The 17,875-nt window shown below is 32.6% G+C and overlaps 1 protein-coding gene across 4 annotated transcripts in view; it reads left to right on the top strand.

Moving 5' to 3' along the window:
- Nucleotides 1-17,875, top strand: part of INVS (inversin) — a 186,380-nt gene that overhangs the window by 22,413 nt on the left and 146,092 nt on the right. The window lies entirely within an intron of this gene.

Raw genomic sequence — 17,875 nt, 5'->3', positions numbered from 1 at the left:
GTGATCTCATGTTTAGTGGGGCGGGGGTGGGGAAGGAAACAAAATTTATATGAGTAAAGTATATTACAAATCTATGTATAGGGAAAAAAGAAAAACTAAAAAGAAATACACAAAATGTTAAAATTGGTTGGGTTTAAATACTGGAAGAAATAAATGAGAATTTTTGTACTTTTCCCTGCTTAAATTTACTTACTTAATTAACATTACTTTTACATTTCAAGATGTAATTTCTCTTGAGATCAGCATTGGGGGCATAAATAAATTTATTTATTCTGTATTTTCAACTTTTAAAAAAATCTAAATTATATTGCTGATAGCAATAATTTCAAGATTTTATAGACATTGTCAAAAGATCAGATTTTAAAAGGTTAAACACATTAAAAGGAGAAAATGGAAACTTCTAAATTTAACTTAAAAACTTACCTGAAAATAATTTTTCTCTCCTTAAAATTTTGGTGAATAAGATATTTTTTCACTGCATGGCATTTTTCTTTTTATTATTTTAGATGTCTATATTTTGGGGATAAAAAGCAATAAAAATGAGCTGGATCGAGCAGAAACTGTTAGTTATTTCCCATTAAAAAAATGTGATCAGATAGAACTGATTAATTGAGGGGTTAGAAAATATCTTTTCATTAGTTGAATGCATATAAAAGAGGCTGACATTAAGATATACTACTGAATATTCTAGTTATGTGCTCTTATCAGTTAGGTCTGTCAGGTTTTTTCCAAAGTTATTTTTACTGAATTTGCTTTTCATTATAGTAATTTTTTTAATGGCCCTCATTTTCAATCTCAGTGTAACTACTGCTAAAGTATTTATAACCTTTCACCTAGGCTTGTCAACTGGTAAATTATTCACTCAGGGAAGGTAACTCCATTTAACATGTTATCATAAAAAAATAAACAGTTCAGATTGAGATTAGCCCCAGTCTTAAAATTTTGATACCCTTTAGATTCTTCATTTTGATTCATACATGTATAAAATTCAACTTCAAAAATGTAGGTTGGAAGAACTTAACATCAAGTAGATTATGTTGGGCAAAAATGAGGATTTATGTTGATGATCCAACACCATGACATCTTTGTAAGGATTAATATGACAAAATGGTTGAGAAAAGGGGTGTGTACAACCAGATATCTTAGCTGTAAATCTCTTTATAAGATGTAGTACATTGTTTTCTGTTTCCATTTTTAATTTTTTAAATTATGGGTGTTTTATACTGTCAAAGGATAAATAGAATTATAATTTATATGAAACCTGATACTTTGGAGTTTTTGATAATTACACATCTCCCCCTTTTTTTCTGTTGCTGTTCTTTTTTCTATACTTGACAAAAGAAGTAACATGTCTTTAATTGATACTAGTGCTAAGTAGAATTTCCAAAACAAGAATGATAATACCTTTTTAGTACTGTGCTCTTCCTGATTAAACCTGGTATTGTTTTGGTTTTGTACTTAATAAGAAATCAGAAGTAATATAGAACAGGCAGGAATAAGACAATAAATGATGTAAAATGATTTTCAAAGAAGAGCCAGAGATGATATGTCCCAGGTCTGCTTCTGAGCAGACACAAATACAACTGCTCTTTAGAGTAAACAACTTTACCTTAAGTTTCCAGGAATAGCTTATGTTAAAATAAACATGATCTCACAATGAAAGATCACCAAACACATAAGGAAGTAATCTACAGTGAATGAGAGTCATCAGAAACAATAGATTAGTCTGTGAAAAAATCAAATATTGACATTATTAAAGTCACAATATAAAATAACCACTGATGAAATGTTTAAAGAAACCAACAGAAAAATGAGAAACCAACAAAAGACTTTCATCACTAGTTTTTAGTTCAGCCATGACTGCTTATTTTGGACTAACGTGCTTTCCAGAAACATCAATAATAAGAACTGAGCAACATACCCACACTGTTTGAATGCATTGAGAATAATCAGCATAGGCATAATCTTAGAAACTATAACTCTTCGGAGAAGGAGAGCATATTAGTAGAGTACCAAATTCATCTCTGCTTTTTCCTAAAAGGCACTTTCCAGACTGGAATGCAAAATAGTATAACCCTAACAGTCTTTCTAGGTTGAACACACCAAGATAGAGTTTGAAGCTACTAGTGCCTGGAACTTGAAGAGCAAAAATTGGGAAGCAGAGGGAACTGCAGAGTAGGAGCCCAAAAATCTGGATACAAATTCCTTACTGGTCATCAGCAGATTGCCAAACTATTCTTGTGTAAGGTGGGGCCCTAAGAAACCCAGCAGTAAACAACAGCTGGGAAACTGAAGAACTTAACAGAGATTGTTTTTAAATTATCTATATTTTATTTCACTACTTTTAATACATAACACACTGATTTTTTTGCATAGGAATACATTCTTATTTTAACACATAGGGATAACTAATTTTGCCAGCTCAAGTTCATTAATTTTCAGCAATGTAGCAGTATTTCCAGCTGAATGCTGGTGCCAAGCTTTTGTACTATGCACTCTTTGTGCATTTTGTTTGTTTTTTTGTTTGTTTTATGAAAGGTCCTGGCTATTAAGGAGCCATTTAGGAAATTTGAAAATAAAAATAAAGGGCTGGGGATGTGGCTCAAGCGGTAGCGCGCTCGCCTGGCATGCGTGCGGCCCGGGTTCGATCCTCAGCACCACATACCAACAAAGATGTTGTGTCCGCCGAGAACTAAAAAATAAATATTAAAAAATTCTCTCTCTCTCTCTCTCTCTCCTCTCTCTTTTAAAAAAAAAGAAAATAAAAATAAAAATCATATTGTCAAAATAGCTTATGAGGATTAGTATGGCAACCACAGCTTCTTTGTAAAAGGAGTAAAATGGAGGTGTATTGAAAACTATTGTAGTTCAAACTAATAAAAAGGAGAAGTTGGATCTAAGAGATTTATAGAGGTATAAATATTGATTCAACAAGTATTTGCCAAATGTATTCTATGTAGTCATGATTATGTACTGAGAGAGAATATGATAAAATGAATCACCTAAGTCTTCTATGGATAGATGCCCACAGTACTGATTCCCTATTAAAGTTCATTTCCATTTGTTTAATGAATCTTTCTGATATGTTGGATATCAAGTATTCTGATCAAGTATTGTCTATCCTACTTAATTCTGGTATTTGTGAACTCAGAAGTATGATATTATTTAATCATCAACATTTATGTATATGTGTATATGTTCAATTATTCAGCATAGGTTAAAAATACTATTTAACAGATACTATGTTGGAATATAAAGATGAAAGACATGATTCTTAAAGTTGGCCCATGTGTCTTATAAGTATTTTTGTAGAATATCAACAGTCATAGTATGTAAATATTCATTGTTATTACTAACCTGTGAAGAGCAACCATTCTCACATTAGTTATTATGTTTTTATTTTTGTGATAATTTTGTAAACAGAATTTTACAAGACTTTCTGTGAACTTAGTTTCTTGATAAATAACTTACATGTCTCAATTTCATTTATAAATGGAATATATTTAACCTTATGTTCTAAATAAAAGTGACAGATTCTTATATTTAAAGCATTTCATTTGTTGGAGGAACATACTCACTCTCCAAGAATGTTATCGACATTATTGCTATTAATCATACTGTGATATAGGTACAAACAGCAGATTACTCTTTAGGGATTAGCAGATGGCAGAGATAGAAAGTTCTGAACTCTCAACAGGACTGCAAAATAGTATAACCCTAACAGTCTTACTAGGCTGAACAATGGTAAAGTTTAAAGCTACTAGTGGCTAGAACATGAAGAGCAAAATTCTAGAGCAGAGGTATTTTGACGAGAATATAAATTGGTACATTATCTGGAAAACTGATAAATATATCTACTAAAGCCAAATACGTGCACACAGATACAAACATAAGTCCTGTTGATACCTAAGAGAAATTAGTGCCTCTTTCCATCAAAAGACATGTATGAAAATGATAGATTTATTTATAATAGCAAACATTCAATCCGTGTGGTTTGGTTTGGTTTGGTTGGTTTATTTTGTGGTGCTTTAGGATTGAACCCAGGACCTTAAACATGCTAGGCCAGTGCTATATCATGAGCTATATTCCCATCCCTAATATTTTAATTCCTAATTCAAACAACTTAAATACCTATTAGCAGGTTAATGATGGAAATAAATTATAATATATTCCCAATACATAATTAGAAAGAATTAACTACTGATATATTCAACTTCCATGAGTGAACTGCATAGACATTATGTTGACTGAAAGAAATCAGACACTTTTTTATTTATATTTTACTTCTTTGAATTTCAAGAATAGACAAAACAAAGCTATGATGATTCAAATCAGATTCATGATTACCTAAGGAATGGGTAATGATTAAGAAGTGATATGAGGAAGTTTTCGAGGGTACTGAAAATGTTCCACATCTTGATCTGTATGGTGGCTACTTAAAAATTTATCAATCTGTATTCTTAAGATTTATATATTTTACTGTGCATATGTTCTACCATATAAATTATTATTAAAAATGATAAAATGTTAGAATTTGGTAACCATTATTTCTTTGTAGAATAAGGGAGAATGGAAGAAAAAATGGGTCTTGGCCTGGGTTCTCACACACTCGGGTCACAACTCCCCAACCTTAGCCTGAGCAGCTATATGAAAGCCCTGTACCCATGCTCTAATTCAAGGATTCTCAAACTTGGACATGCACCAGGATCACTTGGAGGTTTTATTAAAACAGAATGTAGAGCCTACCTCCAGTGTTTTTAATTCAGTAGAGCTGGTGTAGGGCCAGATAATTGCTTAATCTGACAAGTTTCCAAGTGAAGATGATAATGCAATTAACACCCTTTGAGAATCACACTATTTGCTTTTGAATGTTTTTTTCCCATTTTCCATGTAATTGACCTCTTACCCTCTTCTTACCCTAACCTCTTAGACTAATGGCTATTTTGAGTGGTATTCTATTTTTTATGATATTATTTATCAAGGTAGGTTATCCTAGTTAAGGAACAATTTTGAGAGGAAGTCATTGAGTTCACTTGTGAACAATTTGAATTTTAGGATCCTGTGGGCATCTTGGTAGTAATGACTAGCATGAATTTTAATATACCAGTTTGGATCTCCAAAGTAGGGTCTGAGCTGCAGTTATTAGTGCATATAAAGTGTGGTGTGTAGATGGGAACAAGGTCATAAATTTAAAAACACCAACATTCAAGGTTTAAGGAAAATAAACTTTCAAAGGAGACAATAAAAAAGGAGAAGAACCATATCAGAATGGTGTTATAAAGCCAAAGGGACACACTTCTAGCAGAAGAGGACCCATTTCTGTTTCATCTTTATAATAGGATTTAAAGAATTCCTTTTACATTCAGTGGTTCAGTAAATATTTCTTGGATTAATGAATGGACATAGATGCAGTAAGAATTGAAAAGCTTCCTTTGGATTTTTTAGTTAGAAAGTGAGGGCTGGGGATGTGGCTCAAGCGGTAGCACGCTCGCCTGGCATGCGTGCGGCCCGGGTTCGATCCTCAGCACCACATACAAACAAAGATGTTGTATCCGCCGAAAAACTAAAAAATAAATATTAAAAAAAAGTGACCTTACCAAGAGCAATGGTATTAGTGGATACAGTAACTAGCTATCACTATTGAGGAACCAGAAAAAAGGATACGAGTAGAGTTAAAATGTATTCCTCTTTAAAGATAAGAATGAGCGATAGAGTAATGGAGTTATTGATCCAAAGGAGTTTTAAGATGAGAGATTATGTATATGGAAAGTTTTAATAAATAATAATGTCAGGAACCTTATCCCATGTAACCATCACCCAGCTTCAATAATTATTAATTCATAGCCTTGTTCCAACTGTACACTACAACTAGACCATTTTAAAGTCAATCACAGACATGCATAAATATTTCAGTGTGTATATAAAAAGAGAAAATATGTTTTATATATCCTCATATAACCATTGTACCAAAAAATAAATTCACAATAATTCTTCAATATCATTAAATATCTAATCAGTGTTCACATTTTCCTGATTGTGTCTTAAGGGTTTTTTTTTAAGTTAATTTATTAAAATCTGGACCTAAACATTGCATTTGTGTGGTCTTTTAAGACTCATGCAATCTAACAATTAGATGAGAGATATTATGAACACGTTTGAATACTGAGGAAAAGAAGATCCCCAAAATTCCAGAGGAAGAGTGTGGATGACTGATGGATCAAAAGGGGAAGAGGGGACAAAAAGGACCCAAAGTCGCTTAGACATTAGAATGTTTGTTCAATGAATGAATAGAAATGCACCTAGAATGTATCTGAATACAGTTTACAATTACATTGGAAATTATTCTCAATTTACAAATGGGAAGAGAGGAGCTCTAGATTTCATTTTCAAAGCCTATAGAGGGAGATGTTTTGGCGCTGAAGAAGAGGCTATTACATAGGAAAGTTCACCTTCTATTCAACCAATCCCTGTCAAAGAAGACGAGAGAAACCTGAGGGATATAGGAGACCTCTGCTGCCCCACTCCCGTATTCCAGACTCAACACCCCTGATTCCATTAAACCCTCAAATTTAGGTTACAGGAACAAAAGAGATGAGAAAGTTGATGTTTAAGGATAACTTAGCTTTTTTGGGGATGATAAGGACCTATTAATTTTGGGTTGTCTGCAGAGTCAATATAGCATAATTAAAAAGAAAATAGTATCTGAGATTATGACTTATATTCCATTCATATTCAAGGGATCTGGAACCACTAAATGTCACTCAGTAGACTATGACCTTACACTGTTTAACTTTTTAAGACTCTGTAAAATGGGGATCCTATTACTAACCTACCTACCACATAGAATTGTGAATATTAAAAAAAAAATGAAACACTGTGTTAACATGTGTGCCAGAGACTATGGAAAGCAAGTAAGTTATGCATAGTATTTACAAGTGCATATGAGTATAAAGCATTATCCATAGACTGTATGTCTTGCAAATATAGGTATTTTTCCAATGACATTTGGAAGTTGATATGATTAATAAAACATATTTCTTTAAAATTGTCATTGAATTCAATTCAATTGAATTCAATTCTTGTATTTTTTTCAGTCAACTGACAAATACCAAAAGTAAACATACTAATACTAATGGGTTTTTTCCCATTTTAAAACTTTCCTAAGAATTTAAAAGACTAAGATCCACCCTAATAATATATATGAATGAACTGCTTTATTTATGAATAAAAATTGGGAGTAACAAATAGGTTTGACTCATCTAGTGACATTAACCTTTATTAATGAAGTTTTTCACTTTAATATACATAACTTATTATACATTTAACCCTTTTTTACCTTGGCTCAAAACATTAGATGTGAGTTGAAGAAACATTATTATAAACTTAAGTCATTAATGTTACTATGTCAGGTTCTTACTCCTTCTAGACCTATCATTTGCCCAAATGAATCTTTTTTAAATCCAAAGAGATGTATATAGTCTTCAGTCCTAGTTAGGTACTAAAGAAATTCTAACAGTAAAATTTTATAGATCTTGATTTAGATTTTACATGATTTTTATGATAGTTTTCTTTGTCTAAACATTATTTATCCAAATCAAAGCAAACAAAATTATCTAGGAAGAAACATCTTTTACAACATATTTTGCAGTTTTGTTTTATATTACAAGATACAGAACATGATTTGTTATGTTCAGTGTTTTCACTTTGTTTTAATAAAGTACAGTGTGACCTAATTTACCTGAGCTTACTCTTTTCTCAATATTTATACTTCTTTATTTCTCTGATTAATTTATTGACCACTTGTTCCTTTTAGAATTTTCTTTTGACTCTGATGATACTGTAGTAATTCGTTTTTCCCTACCCCTCTGACCGTCCATTCATTTCCTTTAGTTTGCACCTCCTCTTTAACTCCCAGAAGCTCTGCCCCCAAGATAATAATCTCTATATAAATTCTACTCTCCTGAAGTTTCATCTGTTTTCATAATTTCCAGCTGTTGTTTCCTCAAATCTTTATAGCTCTCACCCTTCTTCCTAATTCCAGACTTGTATTTCTGGTTTCTTCTAGAAATCTCTAAGTGGGTATCTTTCCAAAATTTTAATTTCAATATATCTGAACATGACCTTTCCCTTTTACCTATAACCAGCCATTCCATCTGATTTTCAAAAATAACTTATTGAAGTGAAATTCCCACAACACAAAATTAACCTTTATGGGGTTAGATACCAGGGATTAAACTCAGAGACTTTCAACCACTGAGCCACATCCACAGCCCTATTTTACATTTTATTTAGAGATAGGGTCTCACTGAGTTGTTTAGCACCTCCCCTTTTTTGAGGCTGGCTTTGAACTTGTGATCCTCCTGCCTCAGCCTCCCCGGCTGCAGGGATTATAGGCATGCACCACCATACCTCGATAAAATTTACCATTTTAAAGTAAACAATTCATGGGGGTAGTTAGTACATTCATATTATATTTATATTTGCCCTATGTTGTTGTAAGTTAAAATTGTTACATTTATATGTGCATCCAACACCTCCATTTAGTCCCAAAGCATTTCCATTACTCTAAAATAAAACCTCTTACCATTAAGCAGTTTCTCCCCATTTCCATCTTTCCTCAATCCTTGGCAATCACCAGTATGCATTCTCTCTATGGATTTATCTATTATATGTATTTTATGTAAGCAAAATCATATATGATTTTGTGTCTGGCTGTTTTCACTTGGCATAATGTTCTTTCAGGTTATCTATCACATGTATCATCACTTCATTCTTTTTATTGATATTATCTATTGTATGCACATAGCACCATTCGATTATCCATTCATCCATATGGACATTTGGACTGTTTGTACTTTTTGCTACTGTAAATAGTGCTGCTATGAACATGCATGGACATGTGCTTGGGAAACTTTTCAATTTACCCAGAAGATTGTGCTTTGTCAATTTATGATATGATGTTGTCTTGGTCACCTATGTTTAGAAACTGCATGGCACATAGTAAGTGCTAAATATATATTGGTTAAATGTATTTGTTAAATCGATGTGTTGCATGAGTTATTTTCACTCTTTCTCTTATACCTCTTTTTTATAATCACTTGTTAACTCTGAATTATAGCCTTAGCTCTGCCACTAACTGGTTTGCATAAACTTAGGCAAAATATAACCTCTGTATGCTTGTTGTTTTCCTCTGTAAAATTACGTTTTTAAACCACAAACATAAGCAACATCATAAAACAACCTGAGGGCTGGAGTTGTAGTTCAGTGGTAAAGTGCATGCTTAGCATGCTCTCTGCCCCAGGTTCAATTCCCAGTACCAAAAAAAGGCTGGGGGGAAGCAACCTGGAAAAGACATTTTAACTTACAACAATATAGGGCAAATATAAATTGCATCTTAAAATTGAAAAGAAAGATTAGCAACATGAGAGAAAAATCAGCAGAAAAGTCACATTAAAAGAAATTCAAATTACTCTCAAGCAATGAAAATATATTCAATTCTGTCTATAAAAGAAATACAGATTAAAACTATGCCAAGAAAAATTTTCCCACCTGTCAACTCACTGTGTAGGGCTATGGATAAGTACTCTCATCTAGTGCTGTATAAACTGAAAATGCAAATACCCTTTGACCCATTTCTAATCATTTATCCTAGTGATAAACATGCACAAATAAGAAATCATGTATGTAGAATTTTGTTGGGGGGGCAGGGGGGACTGGAGATTGAACCTAGAAGTACTCTGCCACAAAAACCACACCATTAGCCCTTTGTAGTTTTTATTTTGAAACAGGGTCTCTCTAAGTTTCTGAGAGTATCCTCAAACTTGTGATCCTCTTGCCTGAGTCTCCTGAGTCACTGGGATTCCAGGTGTTCACCACCACACCAGGATGTGAAAGATTATTTATGACAGCAGTATTTACAAAAACAAGATTGGAAACAACCCAAATCCCATCAATAAGAAACTGTTTTGTTTTTTTTTTTAAGTGGTACATTTATACAATGGAACACTATGGAACTGGAAAAAGAATGATGACAATGAGATCTAACTAATAAATGGGAAATATCTCCAAGGTGTATTGTAAAGTGAATAGATTTGGGGTAAAATAATTTATAAATTGCAAAGAAAACATAACATTTTAGAAACAAAACACCAAAAAAGGTTAAAGATATAAAAGCTTTTTAAAGACATATAAAAAACTAATCGAAGTTTTTAGCTCATGATGAGGGTAGAAGAAGGAATGAGGGAGAGGGGCAAAAGTGGGGAAATGTTTTTACTATGCACCTTTCTATATCATTTTTATTTTATTTTTGAACCATGTGAATGCATTATATGCAAAAAATAGGTAAAAATTAATTGTTAAAATTAGGACAGAAATGGGTTATAAGAAATAATTATGTTTGTACAAGACTGGGAAAGGGCAGAAAATTCCAAGGGAAAAAGATACATGAGATAACTGTAAGTTTACGAAGATATACTGCCATAGATATACATGGCAACTTGTTCTAACATAAAGAAAAATAATTTAATTGTGAAAACAATTTAAACAGCAGAAACATAACTAAAATATTAGCACAGGACAAGAATAAGGCAATGCAAGTTTAGTATAGTACATTAAAATGAAAAGATTTCAATTAAAACTATCATTTAAAGCTGCAAAATTATTTTAAGTAGAGAATATATTTTACAAATACCCTCCATTTTTTATACATTCTCAATCTTACCTCAGTGTTTTGTTTGTTTGTTTTGAGGTGGGGGGGCAGTACTGGAGATTGAACCCAGTATACTTTACCACTGAGCCATACCCCAGCTCTTTTTTAATTTCTTCTTTTTTTTTTGAAACAGGATCTTACTAAATTGCCCTGTGATCCTCCTGCCTTAGCCTCCTAAATCTATGGGATTGCAGGCATGTGCTACTATGCCCAGCATCACCTCATCCTTTCTATGTAACCAACACATATATATCCCATCCATGTCAAGAAAGTTCTTTATTATCTTGGTGACTTACATGGCATAAGTTATACCTGAAAACATCCTTAAATCTGAAATTTGACTGTTATGTAGATGAGCTGATATTATTAAAGTGACAGTAGGGTTTAGAATTATCATAATCTGTTTCAAGATTAATAGACTATCATATATTTAAAATTATCATCTTTTTTAAACTTTTGATGTAGTGAAAAAATAGTTTGTGCCATTACTCATCCCTTTTGCTTTAGTTAAACATTTTTAGTGGCTACTACTCAGCTTCTCCATGGCTGTATTCACTCATTAGTCCATTTTAAAACAATTTAATAACTACTCACTCTACACAAATGTAGAGCCAATGAATATCTGAATAGTAAACAGTTAGTGATATTTCATGAGGCTTTGGCTATTGGTATGCCTCTACAAGAAAGCACCAAAAGACATTTTTGATGTCTTCCTTGCTTAGAAATATGAGAAAATCAGCACAGGAAACCTTTATGCCCTGCAATCTTAATGGTCTCTCAAGAAATCTGTAGATGGAGATGGGTGATATTACACAACCCTTGGTTTTACCCCCATTTGATTTCAACCCTAGCTAGAGTTTTCTATTTTTTTTCCAGGCAGGGAGAAAATTCTGTTCTAAAGAATCTGCTTCTTTATATTTCAGCTTCTGGGGTTTGTTAACCAGCATTGTCTCTTCCACATATTTAGAAACTATCACTAAACTTGTCCTCTTATTTTCCAGTTTAGAAACTGTTTTCAGATATTTAGGATTTACATTCAAGTTAGTGTTCCAATCAAAACTGGAGTTGTTCTGCTTTAAACAAATCCAATAATTGAAACTAAAACCTGTCAGTCCTTTTAACAGTTTGATTATAGTTCATGTGCTTCTACTTGCAGGGATAAAATTTATAGTTACAAGGAACAACATCTTGATTGAAGTCATTATTTTGAATTTTTCTACCATGATTCTAACATTTTTTAAAAGCCTTTCTTTAACTTACAGTAGCTTCATAGCAGAAGAGTTGTTTAAAATCTATTTTCTATATAATTAAACTGAGGTATAATTTGATTAAGTTCTTTGAGGCCTCTTTGGTCACTTATTCCGAGTCAGAAATTACCTTGTTTTTCTGATTCCCAACTCAGTGCTGCTGATGTAGCTACACAGAAAGAAAACTTCCCTATTTTCCTGAAGCTTTACATTCTCAGGCTTCTGTTCCTTTTGGCCAATAGTCATTTCCAAATCCAGTTTTCCTGTCAAACCGCTAAAGAAATTCCAATAGGTTACTTTCTCATACACCAGATTCAGGATTTGAACTAAAAGCTGCTGCTTTTAATTCCAGTGTTTATTTTTTGTTTGTTTGTTTGCTTCTGTCATCATACCTCTCAAACACATCATGATTTAAAGATTGTTTTAAAATCTACATGGCTTGTAGAATTTCATTTTAAACAATCATATTTTCTACAGTTATATTTATTTCCTAGTCATTTTATCTCTTCATTGACCCCCCACTCTTACCAAGGCATGACAATACAAGTATATGCTTTCCATGAATAGATTCAGAGATCCCCCCACAAGTCTAGATTCCCATGGAAACCAATCAAAAACTAAAAGAAAAAAAAAAAGAGTATATATTGAATTTCCCTGAGACCTACAGCTTGTTTTTCATTAGACTCATGCTGATTTCTTTTAAACTCTGGGCACAGGGCCAGCGAATATTTTTATGGCTGGTAAAAAGAAACTTCAGATCCATTTACTTTCATTTAACCTTTTAAAAATTAATTTTGTATATAACATCAATTCCAAAGAAAATGTGAACATTAATTTTCTAATTATCTTCTTATGTCACAGGACCATAATTTTTTATGTAATTTTCTTTTCTTGCCTTTTTCCTACTTATATTTTACTGTTCACAAAAGGGTAAAAGGGAATCTGGGGACTTATTATCACTATAGTATGAATATTGTCCACCCTGGCCACAACATTTTACCTATGACCAATCATAGGACTCTTTGTACCTTCTTTGGCTGTTAAGCTTTGTAAGTTCCAAATGATCACTTACAAATATAGTAACAGATAACTCAAAACACCAAAGTAAGAAGGATGAAGAGAGTCATTTGGGTGTAGAGGGCAGGTTATAATTTTATTTATTTATTTATTTAGGTGCTGAAATTGAACCCAAGGCCTTGTGAACGCTAGGCAAGTAGCACCACCACTGAGCCACATTCTCAGCCCAAGTTGTAATTTTAAATGAAGCAATCAAAATAGTCTGTATTAAAATATTTACAGCAAGAGTTGAGTAAGGAGGGGAAGTTAGCCATATGAACATTTGAGCAAAGATCATTTGTTCCAGGCAAAAGAAACTGTCAGAACAAAGGTCTTTAAATGGAAGCATGCCTAGAATGTTTCAGGAATAGCAAGAAAGCTAGTATCGATTAACCTTCTAATGATTGAGCAAGGGGAAAGTAGTAGATGAGGAAAGAGAAATGGTGGCTGGATGCTGTAGCATTGTATAGGCCATGACCAAGAATATGTTTTTACTCTGAATGAGATGAGTAGTCATTGGAAGATTTCAAGGAGAGTAATAACATGATCTGTCATATATCCTAATAAAATAATCACTCTGGCCGGCCAAGTAGATAAATTTTTCTCCAGTTTTAACTGTTCCTTCATTCATTCCTCACATAATAATATGCTTTCAAGTCTCCAACCCTTTCTGATCCCTTTCACAAGATATGCATACACTGTCTAAATGCCCCCTGAAATAAGTTTTAACAGAATATACTGTAAATTTGATGAGCCCAAAGTATAACATGACTATCTCCATTAACTTTTTTTTAATATTTATTTTTTAGTTATAGGTGAACACAATATCTCTGTTTTATTTTTATGTGGTGCTGAGGATCGAACCCAGTGCCTCACACATGCTAGGTGAGTGCTCTACCTCTGAGCCACAACCCCAGCCCCTCCATTAACTTTTTGACCACCAAATATTGTTTATTCATGTTGGAAGTCTTTTCAAATAAAATCTCTACCTCTGCTTTGTATTTACTACTGCTTAAACTACATCCTGTATTTATATCATTATGGTTTTCAATCCAAATACAGCATCTTATTGTAACTATATTTTGAACTTGCCCATACTTACTTAAGTAAATTTAACCATTCCTACCTTTATTCCTCTAGTACCTTGTGTTCTCAGTCACTATTCTATCACCTGTCTCACAGATACATATTCTTTTGTTGACACATTTGATTTCCCCACAGATGATAAGCATAGTAATATGGAAGAGTGTTTTAGTAATCCTTTTTATTTCCTATATCAAATACTTAATAAATAATTAATGCATGGTGAATTAAAATGTTTTCATCATGCTATCTATCAAAGTCCTCATGGTTTTTGAATCTGCCATTCAGTATAATTGTCCTCTCCCTCACTTATGAGTCACCAGGATGATTATTCTAATCTTAGATATCAAAATAGGTCCTGTTTGTAGAAAACCTCAATCATTGAAACACTAGTACTAAGATCAACCTCACTAATTTAAAAAATGTTTTTAATATTTCATGTACTTGTCTAAACTATGTTACAAGTGTCAACGAGGCCTCTTAAAAATTTTTATATTCTCTATCAGAATCTACTTGTTTGCCATTCCATTTCTGATCTGTATATCATTTATTCATTTGTTCAACAAATACATTTTTAGTATTTAATATATGTCAGGTATTGCACCATATATCTCAAAGTATTTAAATTCAATCTGTATAACTGTTTAAAATCTCAGAATTCATAACCATAAGTTTAACATTTTACCAATAAACCCACTTATTTTTATGAAATTATTGAGTATACTTAAAGTTTATCTCAATTCTAGATTTCATAAGACATGGTTTGGATTCTTTGAAATTTATTATTCAAATATTTTCTATCTCTTTCTCATTCATTAGACTGACTCTTTACAAATCATTTTTTAGGAATTTGAGCTAAAATATCAAACTGTACTTTGAAATAATGAATGTAAACTTTTAATCATGTATGTAAACTGGTCATTTCAGTGTTGTGCAGGTTGTTAACTAGTACAGTATGCGCATATATGTGTGTGCGCGCGTGCGCGTACATATGTGTTCATGTGCACATAGGTGCATGCTTTAAGGTGTTATTTAATTAAATGGTAATCCTTTATATTATTATAAAATGTTAAAGATATTAATGTTTGCCATATATAATCTAGAAATGGGGAAAACTTCCTGTGAATCAAAATATAGAAGCAATAGAAACAAGGTTAATAAACATTGCTACATAGTGATGAAGAATTTTTTCTTCCAGAAAACATGACAAATAAAGTAAGGAAAAATGGACAAACTGGAAACAATATTTGCAAGTTATATCATTAACAAATGGTTAATACCCCTAAAATATAAACTGAAGATACAAAAGACCAATGACCCTATTAAAAATTGAGCAAGCGATATGAATAAAGCCAAATGGTTGTGTATACATTGTAGTCCCAGCTATTGGAACTCTGAGGCAGAAGAATTACTTGAACCCAGAAATGTGAGGGATCCTGAGCAACAAGGAAGATCCCATCTCAAAAAAAAAAAAAAGTATTTTTGTTTACATATGTTTGACACAGGACCCAAATAATATATCCTGATTGATATGTCTTTATATATATTTTAAATCTGATTCACTCTCAATCTTGCTTTTATTTCCTTACAATTTTTTTGTAATTGTAGTTTAATCCCTACCCTAACTTGACATCTCAGTGTAGACTGATTGTCTCAGTAGGATGTTGATTCTCTCTCCAGGTGTAATTAACTTATTCCTCAGTCCTATGTAGTTCCTGTAAATTAGTTATTGGATCTAGATACTTGATCTCATTCAGGTTCAGTTGGTGTTTTTTTTTTTTGGGGGGGGTGCAAAATTACTTCATTACTATGGTATGCTTGCCATGGGGGGTGCTATTTCATTGTCTCCATTTTTGTGATGTTAGCAGTTATCAATGCTCAGCGCCTACGGTCAATTGTTCATTAGGAATTATAAAATGGTGATAGTCTAATTCTACCATCCTTTCTACAATTTTTAGCTAGAATAATTCAATAAGGAGAAACTTTGCCTTATCTATTAGTAGATCACTCAATAGTACAGTTCTAAAGAAAAAAGAAATGCTTGCTTCTTTTGCTTTTATTTATCAATTTTCAAAATAATGAGTTGTTTTCTTGGCATTGCTACATGCTGACCATTTAATTTTTTTTCTGTTTTAGTATTATTATGAATAAAGCCTACACTTTTTAGTATCATTTTAGCACATTTGCTATACCAATCCATTGAACTTATAATCCTTAATTTATATTCATAATACTCCATCTTTGGCCTATGGAAGATCCTCCAATTTGGATTCTGAATCATTTGACATGATCCTAGTATTTGATATCCTATTTATAATTTCAGGTTCATTGTTATTATTTTTTGCTCCAGACCTTAAAATTAACCATGTTTCCAAAGAATTTTCTTTCAATAGAAAAAAAGCATTTTGAGACCACAATCTAGGGTCTATAGAGCTCATTGCTAACTGGTTGATGATTGTTTCTGTCTTTTCAATGGGTAGAGTTTGGAAATTTATTTAAGAACTATAAATACAAGCTGGGCATGGTGGCACATGCCTGTAATTCCAGTAGCACAGGAAGATTGTGAACTCAAAGCCATCATTAGCAATTTAGTGAAGCCCTAAGCAACATAGTGAGACCCTGTCTCAAAAAAAAAAAAAATTAGAAGAGTTGGGGATGTGACTCAGTGGTTAAGCATCTCTGGGTTTAATCCCTGATACCAAAAAAAAAAAAAAAATACAATTTTATCACTTCCTCTTCTAGTTCAGGACTAAAAGGGCTTTGACTTAATTTTTTCGATTTTATAACTGCACTCTTTTTTTCTCTAACAATGATAGAATATCACATAGTAAAGATGAAGAAACCGAGGCTCAAAGAGCTTGAGTAAATTATCATCAAGTGGCAGAGCTAAGATTTCAAACACAGATCTGATTCCAAAATGTTTACCTATAACCTTCTTTAGAAAATTTGACTTGATATAGTTCCCTTGCTGCAAGGCATAGGATTTTCGATAGAACTGCCAAGTGGTGAATTCAGTTCAACTAACATGTATTGAGCTCCCATTTTTATGCAAAGTCCCACTCACCTGTATGATACAAGTGTCCATCAATAAATCCTATTAGCTCTACATTCTAGGTTTACCCAGACTTCAACCACTTTTCGCACCATCCCCTTTCTTATCGCTTTTGTTCTAGTTATCTTCAGGTTGGATTGGATTATAGTATTAGCCTTGCTTAAATGATTATTGGAACCTACTAACTTTTCTCCTGATTTCTGCTCTTGCCACCTACAGTCCTTTCCCAATACATTTGCCAGAATGATTCTTTGAAACCTAAGTCAATCCTGTCACTCCTCTATTCTTGACCCTGTAAGGGATTACCATCTCAGAATAGAAGCCTAAGTACATTGGTCCTTCATATCCGTGGATTATTCATCTGCAGAGTCAACCAACAATGGATAGAAAATATTCAGAAAAAAATTTGCATCAGTATTGAACATGTATAGACTTTTTTGTCTTCATTTCCTATATAATACAATGTAACAACTATCATTAGAAATTATAAGTAATTTGGGGATAATTTAAAGTATATGAAAGAATGTGTGTATGGTATATGCAAATAGTGTACTATTTCATATAAGGAACTTGATTTGTGGATTTTTGTATCTACAGGGGTTTTAGAACCAATCTCATGAATATAATAAGGGACTGCTATGTTCCTATGACTATAAAACCTTATGTGTTCTGAATTCTATTGTCTGAATGACCTTATTTCTAATTTTTGTGTTCTCTTCATAAGCCACT

The sequence above is a fragment of the Spermophilus citellus genome, assembly GCF_964194105.1.
Source record: "Spermophilus citellus genome assembly, chromosome: 2".
NCBI lineage: Eukaryota > Metazoa > Chordata > Mammalia > Rodentia > Sciuridae > Spermophilus > Spermophilus citellus.
Note: the sequence above shows the minus strand (reverse complement) of the source record. Positions and strands in the feature narration are given on the sequence as shown.